The sequence below is a fragment of the Meriones unguiculatus genome, chromosome 3, assembly GCF_030254825.1.
Source record: "Meriones unguiculatus strain TT.TT164.6M chromosome 3, Bangor_MerUng_6.1, whole genome shotgun sequence".
Lineage (NCBI taxonomy): Eukaryota > Metazoa > Chordata > Mammalia > Rodentia > Muridae > Meriones > Meriones unguiculatus.
This window is the reverse complement of record NC_083351.1, coordinates 125328811-125344780: the sequence shown is the minus strand read 5'-3', so window position 1 is coordinate 125344780 and position 15970 is coordinate 125328811. Positions and strand designations below refer to the sequence as shown.

At 40.2% G+C, this 15970-nt stretch overlaps 1 protein-coding gene and 1 non-coding gene across 3 annotated transcripts in view; both read right to left on the bottom strand.

Annotated features, from left to right (window-relative positions):
* Wdr70 (WD repeat domain 70) overlaps positions 1-15970 on the bottom strand; it is a 218935-nt gene that overhangs the window by 65008 nt on the left and 137957 nt on the right. The window lies entirely within an intron of this gene.
* LOC132653447 (U6 spliceosomal RNA) lies at positions 2641-2747 on the bottom strand. Its single transcript, XR_009591186.1, has one exon. It is a non-coding gene; the product is annotated as a U6 spliceosomal RNA (small nuclear RNA).

Sequence of the window (15970 nt, the reverse complement as noted above, 5' to 3'; positions counted from 1 at the left end):
ATTTAAAAAGTTATAATAATAACAGTAGTAGTAGTAAATTGTTTCAAATGATTGTGTTTATATATGAAATAAGATCTCTCAAGTTACTTTTCTGCTCATAAAAAAGGCATACTTCCATGACTCAAAATTCCATGAATAACCAACTACAAAAAGCAGAAGGTACTCAGTTATATTATTTTCACTGTTTGATTATTCTGGCACACAGAAGTAGCGGTGGCCACAGCTGGTGCTAAGGCCTGAACCTAGAGCTGTGAGTGTACTAGAGGACAGCGCTAGCTCTAACACACTCCAGCCCACAGTGATGTTTCTTTCAAAGCCAAAGACAATTCGCAAACTACCAATTTTGTCCACTGACTCCAGATGACACAAAATGGTTATGTTGATATTTTATTTTATAGACACTTCTCACAGTTGAGCTGCCAACAAATGGCCACCAAAGAACAGCTCTTTCTCTCTTTCTGGAAAATTTTATTCTAAAAAGCAAAAATATTATTACCTAGTTTAAGTCAACATAGGAATTAATTACAGTGGGATTTTAAATGATGGCATCATGCTTTATGGTGGAGTGGCTTCCTAAAGGCACAGAGAAGCAGAAGGAAATCAGGCATGAAAACAGGAGGAACTTGGAGATGCTGACAGTGTTGGTATGATGATTTTTCAGGGCTTGGGACTGGAGCTAAAGCACTGACAAAACAGGTGAGTTCTCATTCTTATGGTGCTCACTGCACATCCTTAAGTAATCTGTCCTCTAATTTGGAAGCAATATGCTTTGCATGCCTATTTACATTATTTTAACATTAGGTTTAGCATAGTCAAGACAGCTGAGCCCCCAACCCTAAGACTTCAACCATAGATAAAGGAGAGAGTCAACTCCTTCCCGTCACGTGTACATACCCCATACGATGTTTTAGAATGTGTAGACTGGTGAACGTGATATCCTTCTGAGATGTTCGGAGAGTTAGATCACGTCCCAACTCTCTATAAGAAGATAATACATTATAGTATATTTTCAAACATGTTCTGCACATATGGACAAAGGAAGAATTAAAAGAAGTAAAGTAGGAACTGGACTAAGTAGGTGAAAGAGCCCATGCCACCAAGACCTGAGGACCTGAGTTTAATATACAGATGATATGACAGAGGAGAACCAACTCCCAAAAGCTGTCCTGACCTCTGCATGCACAATGCATTCTCATACTCACACACGTACGTCATTCACACACCCATGTACACCAATAATAACAACAATGTTTTTTAAAGGAAAATTAGGGCTAGGTGTTTTGACAGTGGTAAGTGTACTTGCCTCTCATGTGTCTGAATTCTATTTCTTAACACTATTCACTTATGGAAAAAAAAAAAAAACCACTACGCTAAACTGTGATTTTTAAAATAGAATTTACTAAAGTAATTAATGCAAGCTGGCAGTAAGAAAAGTCATTACTATAGTTATCATTTTTATTTTTATTCATATTTATCCTTTAAAATTTCATACATGTACCTCAATCATATCCACACACACATACAAAAAACTGTGGTTCTGTAATTGGATTTACAGCTCACTCCATGAGAGGGAGCCCATCCTTGGCACTGCTTAGGCGGCCCAGAACTGACACTAGGAATGCCAAGGACCTAGGGGGAAACCGAATACCACCATTCTGTGAAAGAAGACATGATGATAAAACGATCCCAACAACATTCTGCTACACTCATAGATCAGTGCCTTGCTCAGACATCATCAGAGAAGCTTCGTTGTGAAGTAGACGGAGCAAACACAAAGACCCACGACCAGACAATGTGCAGGGGGTGAGAGACCTTGGAGTACTCAGTCCTCAATGGGAGGTCTGGAGCAAATCACTCCCCTCAGGGCTCAGGAAATGCAGGTGAGAGGTTCTTAGAAAAATTCTAAGAACCTGTGGGGTTGGAAGACACTAAAGAAACAAGGCTTCCTAGATAGAGCACGTGAATTCAGAGGCTCTGGCACATGCATACGTCATGGGCAGGTCTGCACCAAAAGGGTCCAGTAGAGAGGAGAACTCAGGCACTATCTACAATTATTAACCATTTGCAAATGAAAAATTACTTTTCTCCAACAGTCTCAGTGGGGACTTAAAGTACTCTTTTTTTTTTCTTTTCTTTTCTTTCTACCTTATAGGTTCTTTTTATATACAGCATAGCTTCTGGATTTGTTTTGTGGGATTTCTGTGTCAATGAACATGTGTGACTGTGTCTATATGTGTTTCTTGAGCTTTTTATTTGGCTCTTTTTTGTTGTTGTTGTTCTATTCTTATTTGTCTGCTTTTGTTTTATTTTATCTTTTTTCTTTATTTTTTATTAATTACAGTTTATTCACTTTATATCCCAGCTGTAGCCCCCTCCCTCATCTCCTCCCAAATCCACTGTTAGGGGAGGTCCTCCTCCCCTTCCCTCTGACCCTAATCTATCAGGTCTCATCAGGACTGGCTGCATTGTCTTCCTCTGTGGCCTGATAAGGCTGCACCCCCCTCAGGGAGAGGTGATCAAAGAGCCAGCCATTGAGTTCATGTCAGAGACAGCACCTGTTCCCCTTACTAGAGAACCCATTTGGACACTGAGCTGCCATGGGCTACATCTGAGCAGGGGTTCTAGGTTATCTCTATGCATAAAAATATGGAACGCTTCATGAATTTGTGTGTCATTCCTGTGCAGGCGCCATGCTAATCTTCTCTGTATCATTCCAATTTTAGTATATGTGCTGCCGAAGCGAGCACGTTTTATCTTATTATCCTTTAGATGCCTGTTTGTTTTCTAATTGGAAAAATACAGGGTACGGGTTTGGGTGGAAGGGGAGGTGGAGAGGACTTTGGAGAAGGTGAGGGAGGGGAAACTGTAACCAGAATATATTTTTAATTGAAATATGATATTTTTCATTTGAAAATGAAAAATATATTTTCAACAAAAAGTAAAGTTGAATTAATTATTTTTTGTAAATAAAGAAATGAAAGGTGGAGGAAGAAAGGAAATATTAAACTCTGCTAACCACTGGAAGGAAAATATTGAGCTATGGAGAACACGGACAAACAGGGTATGGTCCAGTGTTAACGGTGGCTAAAAAGCAAACTGAAATGAGCTGTCACCAGTTGCTTGCTTGGTTGTTCTTAGAATAAGTACGAGCTACTATAAGATACCCACGATCAATATGTAAAAAGTGACTAGTTGTCAGAACTACTAGCAGAGAGTACTTATTCATACTTACTAGGAGGGGAAGAAGGTTAAGAAAGAGTCATTCTAAATATAACAAAGTCCATAATGCACGAAAGAAATAAAAGAAAAATCTGAAGGTCACATTTTTCAAAGGTCAGTAGTAGTAGTAGTAATAGTAGAAGTATTGAGAGCAAAAATAATTCTTGTCATGAATAGACTCCTAGGAAGCAGATGAATGAACAGTTATACTAGTTCAGGAGGGTAGCCTATACTAAGTATATGGACTGCATCTTTAGACTCCACCACTATCTGGTCCAGGAAAAGTAATCCTAAAGACTTTCTTAAAAAATAAATTTATTCATTTATTCATTTTACATCCTGATCACAGCCTCCTTCCTCCTCGGCTACCAGTCCACCCTCCCACCTTCTTCCCCCTCCCTTTCTCCTCAGAAAAGAGAAGCCGCCCCCCCCCCAATACAAACCCACCCCAGTCCATCAAGTCCATCAGGACTCAGTGCAGGAGAGTATATCTCAGTTTTCTTCCGGTCCTCATCAACTTCTGAACTTTATAACTATCTAATATTTCTAGCTGGGATCACTAAAGAAAAGTTCCAGTTGTTTTTAAGGTGATAGAAACGTGGCAAATTTGCTTCTTTAACTTTCTCATTTTGTCATTCCATACACTATTTCTAAATTTGTAGGGACAATTTGCAGCTTACACAGCTTTGCAGCATAAACACAGCTTTAAGATCAAAAGGTAAGCTGACACAGAAGACAAGTATCTGTTCAGGGTTGAAGCCAAAGTGTGACCTATGCTCAAGTCTTTTTAGCCTAGAGGGAAAATTCTTAGATCTAAATGTCAGCATGTCCTCTTAAAATGATCACTGTGGTTATTTTTAACTCCATCATTCTCTCAATGAAAAAAAAAGAGCATACAATGTGGTCTATTTACCAGAGCTAGTGGATACCACATCAGAAAGATCAGAAAGACGTATCTACAGAATTATCAAGAAAATACAGTGACAACAACTGTCAGGAATGTTCCCTCTATGTTCTAAATGGCAATGGCTAGAAAAACCAGTTTTGATTGTAAAGGTCTTTCATTTCCTTGGTTACATTTCATATGAGAGAGAGACAGAGAGAAAGAGAGAAAGTGTGTGTGTGTGTGTGTGTGTGTGTGTGTGTGTGTGTGTGTGTTAGTTTGTCATTGGTATATGGAAGGTTTCTGATATGTACGTGTCCTAAATATTTGTCCTTATACCCACAGATAAGTGGTTCTCACTCCCATCAAAGGACTTTTCTTTGCAACAGATGCAAAACATTATAAAAACGTACAACCCATCAAAATTGTGACACCCAGGCCCCGTGGACACATTTACAATATAACATCTGCATTTAAGGCTCATGGATTGTTGAGGAAGAGGAGGCAGAAAGACAGTAAAAGCCAGAAGATCGAGGATGTTGCTGTGAGATTGTATCTCCTAGGAATGTGTGACACTACACACATCAAGTCTTATCAACATGACTCAAACATAACAACAACAGATGTGCTTGATGGGGAAAGCCGATGAGGCCTCACCCCTACACAAGAACTACAGGCAACTAAGGCATGCTGAGAGGAGAAAGTCTTCCTCAGGGTGAGCACACCAACTGGCTATCCAATACCAAAAGGTCATCCCTGAAAACTTACATACAAGTAATATTATACAGACTGAGCAGGTTATATATAGGAATACATAAGCATACACACACATTTTTTAAAAAAGAGGCTATGAAACAAAGAGAGAGAGGGAGGGTTTATGGAAAGGTTTAGAGGGAGGGAAGGGGGAAAATAATGTCATTATATTATAATCTTAAAAATAAAAGAAACAATTTCAAAAATAAAGGTAGAAAAACAGGATATTAATGTGGGAGGCAGACGGGGTAGGAAGCAATGGGAGGACTGGAGGGAGGTAGTGGTGGATACATGTGCTCAATACATACTGTGTAAATGCATGAGACTTCCAAAATACAAAACCATATCATTAAAAAAATAACGCAAGTTTTTGCAAGTTAGACAAATAGAATAGGTATCTTAAAAGTTTTTAGAATCTTCTTACCTAATTAAATAAAGAAAGCTTGGTTTGGGGGACTCAAGACCATAATCCCAACCATTGGGAGGCTGAGGTAGGATGATGGTTCTGAGCTCAAAGCCAGCCTGTCCTAAATAGTGAGCTATGGGTCAGAAATCAGTGACATTTGTTTTTCATCATTATGTTTTTATAATCATGATAATTCTTTTTATTCATCATCAACTATCTCTAGAATAATTTCTTATACGTGGTACCTTAAAGGAAATACATATGTATTTTTTAAAGCCCAATGAACACAAGGTCATTCACTGGCTCCTCCAGAAGTGACTAAATGAAAATTAGGAAGAAACAGTGAATAAAACAAACCCAAAGGGAGTAACCCTTTACACAAAAAGCAGCAGCAGCAGCAGCAGCAGTCACTGTGCTCAGGTTTTGAAAACCTATCCCTGACTGCCTATTGTGATGGAAGCCCAGAAAAATAGTCCTCAATTTCAAAATTCAGACCATGTACTCAGTGAGGCAAGTCTGACCATTGTATTACAAACGAGACTCTCCGAGTGGATATGAACTGTTATCCACCTCTGAAAACTCATCTAAACTTTCCTCAAATTTTTTGTGTGTAAGTTAGCAGTCAGTTAAAGCAGAGCAAAATTCTTGCTGGGACTGTTGGTAAAATGTCCCAATGACTCTTGCATGCAGTCCTGCTTTGTTTGTGGATCAGGGACTCTGCTCTGTGGTTACTTAAATGTTCATGCTTTAAGCCTCACTCCTTTGTTTTCTCAGTTCTTGTGTTCACTCTGGTTTAAGTCTGTCAGTGGCTCTAACCTTCACTTGGCTACTGGTATCAGCATCCCCTGTTGCAGACTATGCACTCCAAAGGCAGTGACTCTTCTGGGTAGGTTCAACGGGTCTCTGACGGTGGTCATGGTGAAGAAATGGTGAAGGAGTTGTGTTTTAGGTACAAAGTATAGCCTTGACTCCTGGTTGGCATGTTCTGGGGATAGTCGGGCCACTGTTTCTCAAACTCAACTACTTTAAATTCCTTGTGCCAATATAAAAATGAAAGAGTCTCTTGGAGGAGGTGGGGGAGTAAGGAGGGGAGTATTTTACTACAAATGTAAAAGAATGTTCTCTGGAAACAGGAGTGCGGATGAGCATTTTACATTATTATGTTGTCCATTCCTGCAGCTACTATTGTTAGTCACTAAGTCTTCAAAAGAAGTCGAGCAAAGCCCTTATTCCCAGCAGATGTGGTAGGAAGCCACTTCAGCAACACAGCCAGTTTGTGTGTCCAGGGCTACACAAGACCCTGCCTCAATAAAACAATAATAACCAAGGCTGTTAAATACTTGCTTACTGCCACACAAGCAGGAAGATTTATACCTAAGAAAGCTAGCTCTCTGTGACTTTAAAGGCACTGACTTCAACTAATCTATCGTGGTTTTCGAGTCCCTGAGGACATTTGTACTTGCTACCGACTCTTCTATGTTTCTGAAGCCTCTACTTAAAGACAGGTGTGTGCACACTACACTCACTCACACACACTTACACTCAAGCCTGTTCACATGCCTAGCCTACACTGAATGCGTATTGTCCTCACATGGTGGGAGAGTCAAAAGAATTCTAAGTTGAACCATACAAGTCAGACATTCTGCCTGGTATGAGAGGTGCACTTTCTAAGAAGGTAGGTGTAAGAATACAACAGACCATGTCTGGCTTATATTTTGTGGACTAAAATTATTCTTAACTTATCAATACACACACAAAATAATTACTGGGGCCGGAGAGTTGGCTCAGTGGTTAAGAACTCTTCCAGAGGACTGGAGTTTGATTCCCACCGCCCACATGGCTGCTCACAACCATCTGTAATTCCAAAGGATCTGTTACTCTTTTCTGGACCCCATGGACACAGCAATGCTAAGACATGCATGCAAGCAAAACATCCACACATTATATAATAAAATTCTTAACAAAGTAAGCACCACAGATTTTGCTGTGGCTTTTTTTTCTTTTGCTATAACTTCAAACTAGAAGTTCAGTAAACCGTCTAAGATACCCTTTCCCTGTTGAACACAATTTATGTGTGGGAAAACATTCATGCCCCATCAAAGTATCTTTAGTATCTCCATATGTTTTAACTCAACATTTTGGAAAGCCTTGTTCTGCTACTAAATGGTTTATAGGCAAACCTTCCTAGGTTTAAAAATAAAAATACCAAAATGTCATCTGGCTACTAGATCTAGTCAATGACAATTCAATTTAAGTTATGGCCACTTAAACTTAGCAAAATATCTTCATTTTATGCCATTTTTATAATCTTGATCCACTATCTCAGTAATAAAACGTAACACATAAATATTGTACAGAATGAATTAGTGCCTTCAATGTATATGGACTTGTCACTATATTTTCCTTAAGGGAAATACATATAAAATTTAGAAGTACTTTTAATTTAAGTGTTATCACTTAAAAATACAGCTAATGGGGAAAGGCCTCTGTTAGTGGCTCCCTGCCTGAGTGCTTGGGTCTAGACCAACTGATCGCTTCTCTTCTTCAACCTCTACTCCATTTCACAGCAACCCCCTTCTTTCTGTGCTCCTTCCTGCTGTTTTTCCTAATTCTTTTTCCTTTCACACAGCTTTGTTCATTCCCTGTAGGCCAACAGATAAGAAAGGGGATTTTCCTAGGTAACTCAGATCTTCATAAGGCAGATAAACCCTTGATGGTATGTTTTACCTTTAAACAACCTCTAGTAGAGAATCCACAAGTCTTTCCCGGTTGACAGCCCCTATAGTTGAGCAGACTAATGGAATTCCACTCCTGGGAGACCCTAGAAACTGCATCTCATGTACAGGATGAGACTTCCGAGGAGAAATCCTGCTCTACTCAGACACTTTAGACATAAGAATACTAAGCTTGTGGAGCTGTGGTGACCAAGTATACTGAAAACATTTAGAAAATAATTCTGTGACAGAGTGGATGGCAGTGTCAACTGCTAAATAATTATTACTGTTATTAGTATTGCTATTGTTGATCCCAATATTATTATCGATGTTGAGATAAGTAGTGTTGGGAAGGTGAAGGTCCTCCAGTCAAGCTCTGTATGTTACACTAAAAGGAAGCCAACTACTCAAAATTTTTACATGTATGCATGTTTTCCCTGCATGTATCTATCTATCTAAGTATACTGCAGGAAGAGAGAGCTGGGGCCTCTAGAACTGGAATCATGAATGGTTGTAAGTCACCACATAGGTGCTGTGAACTAAACCCAGGTCCTCTACAAACATGGCAAGTGCTCTTAACTGCTGAGGCATCTCTCCAGCCCTCCACCCCAACTAACTGGCAGGGGTTGGGAGAGAGTCTGTCTTGCTACAGTTCTATAACACATTAACAAGATTATAAATGCGTGTTGAATAAATGAATGGACACTTACTGACCTTCAACTTACCACCAGGGATCTTCCTATGCTCTGTCACAAAAGTTATCTCATTTAATCAGTATTACTAGGTACACATGAAGGTCACTGATTTTACATGATAAACAGCTTTTTATCAAGTTGAAGCTACTTTTGGAGGGCATATAAACAAAAAAAAAGAGCTACATTGGGTTAGTTCAGAGTGTTCGTAATGATAACTATATGTCAATTTTTTCTACAAAAAGTCTATAGATTGATTACAGGCAATTTAAGCCGAGAAACTATGAATACAATCCATTTGTCAATCAATTATCATTAGCTTGATTTTATATTTAAATCATGAAAATTTGATCTTTACCACAGAGCTTGATATTATTCGAGAGTAGCACCTCTATTCTACTGTTTCTTGGAGGAAGGACAACAAGAAAAACAGCAATCACTGTGCTAGGTAAAGCATATTCTGAGACCTCAAAGGTTCAGTTACACAAAAGACTCTTGAGAGAGCAGGCAATCCCTTTAATAATCACGTGAGAGAAGGAAGGAATAAAGCTGCACCACGATACATTTAGACGGAAAGAAAATCATTTATACAAATGAATCTCATGATGAGAAACCTGCTTGTATAATTCTCCTTAATTAATCTGAATAAAGCAACCAGAAAGTCATTTAGTACTAATCTGTCTTTTTATTTGGGTGGAGGGACATTAAGACTGAGTCTCATGTGACTCAGGCTGGCTCTGAACTTTCTATGTAGCTAAGCCTGGCCTTGAACTCCTGATCTCTGTGAGTTCCCGGCCAGCCTAGTCTACAGAGCAAGTTGCAGGATGGACAGCCAGGGCTATACAGAGAAACCCTGTCTCAAACAAACAAACAGACAACTGGGAAATATTTCAAGTATTTTGAAGAACTGAGCTTTAACAGAGTCTTGTTATCCCCTTTAATTTGATGCTAATGGACAAAAAGTTTCTGGAAAGTTGCAAGAAAGGTGGTCACTTACTAAGTCTTGGGTAATTAGTAGAAAGACAATAAAACAGAGGGGACAGTGAAGAACACCGAGCATTGAGAGCTAACTTATCACTGGCTGCATCACTCCCCCAGTTGCAATGAATCAAAGAGTAGGTTAAGACCAATGCACAGAGACCAGAGGACTGCTTCACATTTTTGGCTCAGGCTCTGCTTTCTGTATATAAAAGCCCTACTAGTAGCTCTATTAAATGAACATTTAACATTTACTATTTTGTTTATAATACTTAAAACAGTAATGTTGGGCCTTGTCAGCTTACAAAATAAATCATAGATGTCCTGCAGCTGAGAAACATGCCTCAGGAAATAGCTCTAGTAGACAGAGGCATCCCTTATATAGGCCTTCCAGAGACTATGGCCATCAGCAGAGTCTGGCCATGTTGGAGGAAATTAACAACCCCATCTAGACATCTGCAAAGGACTTTACTTGTGCCTTAAGAAATACCAAAAGATTATTTAGTTAGTTAGTTTTGGTGAGCATTACCCCATACTAGCAGTCAAAATAAAAAACAAAATTAAAATTGTTCAGAATAGCTAAGACAGCACAAAATCAAAGCAAGTACCCTCCAGTTACTGCAATGCAAATTCTCAACTCCCAGAGTCTATTTACTACTAGAGCATTAATACGGCAGGGGATAACAAAGTCTAATTTACATAATCATTCTTCAAATTAAGACCTGTACTTTATATTTTATAGCACAATTTGTGGCTAAACATGGTGGTGTGTACTAAGTGACTACAGCTCTTGGGAGGACAAGGCAACAAGGGATTAAAGTTGCAGGCCAGCCTGGGCTAAACACTTAGTTCCAGGCCAGCCTGGTAGATACCTATCTCAAGCAACAACAAAAGCATATTTTACAATGTGACTTATGTTGAATATCCATGTGTTAACTTTAACTTCAAAGTATCTGGTCACTACCACTTCCATCCAGAAAACTGCGGAGGTGTCTGAAATCACTCTTGGAAGAATACTTCACCCCAGCCTTTGCCCACGCCCTACTCAGCCCTCCCTTAGAATGAAGCTAGTTTAGCAGTTTGACTCTAACAGACAAAAACAAAAGTTTGTGAATGTGATAAGAAAAATGAACAGGCCTTGATAGCCCTCTTTTTTTCCCTTCTTAGACACAAGTTGACCAAAGGGAGTAATTTTCTGTTCCTGCCCTGCCTCCCTGCAGCAGCCCTAGCTCAGCTCGCTGTGGATTCCTGTCCCATTGCAGGTGTTGGTCTGCAGGAATTTCTGCCTTTTCCTCTACTCTATTTCTAATAACGGTAAATTCTGGCCTTCATCCATTAGACCCTAAGCAAAGATGAAGATTACTAATTACACAGACACCTACAAACCCCAGACACACATACACACGGTCACACCACCTTGTATAATCTGTATAGTATCTGGAAAGTCCTATTTTTCGTGATGTGTTTAGAGCTGACTCATCTGCTATATAAACTCTTCTATTTTTGATGAATATTTTTCAAATAAATATGGGCTATATTTACCATCTGAAAACAATTAGCCAAAACCAACTTTCTTTGATAGCTATTAAATAGAGCAAAGCTGGGGATGAGTTTACAGAGGATATCATGAGCGATGCTCTTTGGATCTTTGGTCTACTGAAACTGATGACAGGGCTATCAATGACTGCCTCTCATTATGATTACACATAATGTGGATGAGAATTCAAGGCCAGCCTGAGCTAAATAGCCAGATATTTAATTTAAGTATAAGTATGATGGCACATACCTACAATATTACCACTCAGGAATATGAAGCAGGGGAGTAATGTGTAAGCCACCCTGTACTATAGAGTTCAAAGTTACTTTGGGCTACACAGCAAGATCCTGTCTAAAGAAACTGAATGGGGGGGGGGGATTCATCTTGTCTGAATAAGTAATTTTGTCTGAATTCAAGTCAATAAATCATGACGAAAGAATCTTATCACTCTTTTGAATTAGTTACTTTCAGTACATTTCCAGCAGAATTATCCCTTTTTGAACCACAAAGTAATATCCTAGGGTCAAAGTTTCTGGCTCTACCATTTACTGGCTGCGTAATCCCAGGCAAGTTGTTAAAACTTTTCTCTTCTGTACTCTAATTTTCTCATCTTAAAACATTACCTAACCATAGCACTTACTTCAGAGTATTTTCCTACAAGGATCAAATGAATACCCATATAAGTGTGTGTGTGCATGTGAGTGAATGAAACACTTAGAATATTACCTGACATAAAGTAAATATTTAATAAATATTACCTCTTATTAATACCATATGTTTTAGAAGATAAAAAGGCTAGACATACTGTGCAACTAAGCATCACCATACACCAAAGCATAAATCAACCTATACATTAATAACACTTGATTTAGTAATTTGAAAAGACCAATAAAGCAAGTGAAAATCAAATCCAATGTATATAAAACACATAGTGCCCTCACAGGTTTTTTATTTAATTTTATTTAATATTTATTTATTACAGTTTATTCACTGTATATCCTAGCTGTAATCCCCTCCCTCATCCTCTCCTAATCCCAGCCTCCCTCCCTCTTCTCCTACCATGACCCTTCCCCAGTGCACTAATAGGGGAGGTCCTCTTCCCCCTTCATCTGAGCCTAGCCTATCAGGTCTCACCAGGACTGTCTGCATCATCCAGCTCTTTGATCACCTCCCCCTGGGAGTGCAGCCTTGCCAGACTTCAGAGGAAGACGATGCAGCCCTCATAGTTTTTATCTACTTGTTCATTTTTCTCAATAAACGGTCTTCTAAGACATAAAGAAACAACATTCAAATCTCCTGACCTAATGAAGCTTAGTGGGAGGTGAAATGATTAACCCCTTAAACAAACAAACAAACAAACAAACAAACAAATAAGTAGGTGCTGGTGAGATAGCCCGGCACTTAAAGGCTCATTTTGCTAAGCCCGAAGAAATAGTTTGACCACTGGACCCAAATTGGAGTGGGAGGCAATTTCTCCATGATTGTCTGTGATAGATAGTTTCATGTCAACACAGATGAAGTCACCTGAGAGGAGAGAACCTCAACTGATACAATGCCTCCATAAGATCAGACTGTAAGCAAGACTCTAAGGCATTTTCTTAGTTAGCTATTGACGGGGGAGGGCACAGCCCATTGTGGGTGGTGCTATCTCTGGGTGGGTGGTCCTGGGTTCCGTAAGAAAACAGGGTGAGGAAGCCATGATGAGCAAGCCAGTAAGCACCGCCCATCCATGGCCTCTGCGCATCAGCCCCTGCCTCCAGGTCCCTGCCTGGCATGAGTTCTGTCCAGATGTCCTTCAATAACAAACAGTGATGTGGAACAGTAAGCCAATTTCCTCCCCAGTTGTTTGGGTCAAGATGTTTCATCCCAATAGGAACCCTAAATGAGACGTTGTCTTCTTACTTTTCATACACACAAACACACACAAATTAATGGGTAAATGAGACAGTTACACAGTAATGGTTGTTACGAAGAAACCAAACCAGGCACACCAGATGGAGACATGGGGCCAGGAGAGAGTACGGGGACTCTTACACTGTACGGGGTCATATGTAACGGTATTCCAGAAGCCAAGCAAACCAATGTTTCACAGGCAATAGCTGGTGCAAAGGCCTACAGACAGGGGAGTAAGGAGTGCAAGGACCCCATGGAAGGGCAGGGCTTGATAAAGTGATAGATGCCAACTAGTGGGCAGCTTGCTTTGCCTGAGGAAGAAGGCAGGAGGGTAAGGCAGACACCAACCGTGTCACTGCAGTGTTTCGCTCTTTGAATCATTCCTTTCCTATCTGACAGCCCGAGCCAATGTCATCTCGCCAACTGGGTACACCTGCAGTTTAAGTAAGTTCACTATCACCAAGGGCCACAGTACAGCAAAGTGCTTCTCACTCACTGAAAGGATGAGATTTTAAAATGGAAGTTGTTTTTGCTTTGCTTTGCTTTGTTTTATCATGAACCTGGGAATTTACAGGACTGTTTTCATCTTCAAAGTCCTCTATACTTACTGTTCTGGTGCATACAGCGCACCTGACCCTCAAGGGTACTTTGGAAAGAACAAATCTGACTTAGGGTTCTTCAGTGGATGAGATTCCCGGCAGCAATGGGAGTTTTTTTCAGCAACGGAATGAGGACCAAGTAGTCAACATAGAAAAATGAATCTGGGCAGCAAATTACAGCATTACTCACAAAAAAAAAAAAAAAAAAAAAAAAAAAAAGTATAATACATCTGGGCAGTGGTGGCGCATGTGTTTAGTCCCAACCCTCAAGAGGCAGAGGGAGAGGCAGGATGATCTCTGAGTTTGAGGCCAGCCTGTTCTACATCATGAGTTCCAGGACAGCCAGAGCATTATTACACTAAGCAGTCAATGCCACATTCCCCGTAATTCAGTCTCCAGCCAGGAATACCAAAGAGTGGGCGACGGTGTGATGATCACACAAGCCTGGCTGGAAGCAGAACATATGCAAGAAGATAGACTGAGCTTGCAGGTCCAGAGGCATTGGGACAGCCTTGGCGAGCCAGTCACTAAACAAAGGAGGAAGAGGCTATTCAAGTTCCAACACAGAATAAAGAAAAAAAAAGGAAGAAAGACTGAGTCCAAATCAGCCGAGAAGCTGTGCCCAGGACACTGAGCCCAATCTCTGGACTATCCTCTTGCTGACGTTGTTCCACAAGAAACTAAACTCACATCTGTAGTGAAACATGCTTAGGACACAAAAAGAATTTAGTCAGCAGTCATTAAAGGTGCTGATGACTGGATGTGAAAGAGTTTGCTTCCTTGGAGAATGAAAAGATGACATCCCATTTACATAATAATGGAGACCAGTGAGAAACATGACAAGGCTAAGAATGTAAGAATACAAGGTGGAGTCATACAAACCAAGACAGTCTACACAGTGAGTTCCAGGCCAGGCAAGGCTGATAAGACCTTGGCTCAAAAAAAATGAAACAAAGCATGTGTATGTGTGTGTATGCATGCATGTATGTGTATATGTATGTGTGTGTATGTGTATGTGTGTGTGTGTGTATATATATATATATATATATATATATATATATATATATATGTACATACACATATGTATGAGATGGCTCAATGGTTAAGAGCACTTGCTATTCTTTGTGAGGATCTAAGTTCAGTGCCCAGCACCCATATCAGGTGCCTCACAGCTGCTGTAGCTTCAGATCCAGTGTCCTCTTCTAGCCTCTGCACAGACGAAGACACTTGAACATACACTTGAAATATGAATAAATAAATCAGTTATTTTTATTTTTATATTAATTACAGTTTATTCGCTTTGTATCTCAGCTGTAGCCCCCTCCCTCAATCCCTCCCAATTCTACCCTTTCTCCCTCATCTCCTCCAATGCTCCTCTCCAAGTCCACTGATAGGTAAGGTCCTCCTCCACGTCCATCTGACCCTAGCCTATCAGGACTGGCTGCATTGTCCTCCTCTATGGCCTGGCAAGGATGCTCCCCCTTCAGGGGGAGGTGATCAAAGAGCCAGCCACTGAGTTCATGTCAGAGACAGTCCCTGTTCCCATTACTAGGGTACCCACTTGGACGCTAAGCTGCCATGGGCTACATCTGTGCAGGGGTTCTAGGTTATCTCCATGCATGGTCCTTGGTTAGAGTATCAGTCTCAGAAAAGACCCCTGGGCCCAGATTTCTTGGTTTTGTTGCTCTCCCTGTGGAGCTCCTGCCCCCTCCAGGTCTCTCTATCTCCTCCTTCTTTCATAAGATTCCCTGCACTCTGCCCAAAGTTTGGCTATGAGTCTCAGCATTTGCTTTGATACCCTGCTGGGTAGTCTTTCAGAGGTCCTCTGTGGTAGGCTCCTGTCCTGTTCCCTGTTTTCTCCCTCTTCTGATATCCGTACTATTTGCCTTTCTGAGTGAGGACTGATCATCTTACCCAAGCTAAGCTTGCTTAGCTTCTTTAGGTGTACAGATTTTAGTATGTTTATCCTATATTATATGTCTAATATCCACTTTTAAGTGAGTATATACCATGTGTGTCTTTCTGCTTCTGGGATACCTCACTCAGGATGAGTTTTACAGCCTACAGACTGGGAAAGGATCTTCACCAACCCTATATCTGACAGAAGGCTAATATCCAGAATATATAAAGAACTCAAGAAATTAAAAAGCAACAAATCAAGTGATCTGATTAAAAAATGGGGTACAGAGCTAAACAGAGCATTCTTTATAGAGGAATATTGAATGGCAGAGAAACACTTAAAGAAATGTTCAATGTCCTTAGTCATCAGGAAAATGTAAATCGAAACGACCCTGAC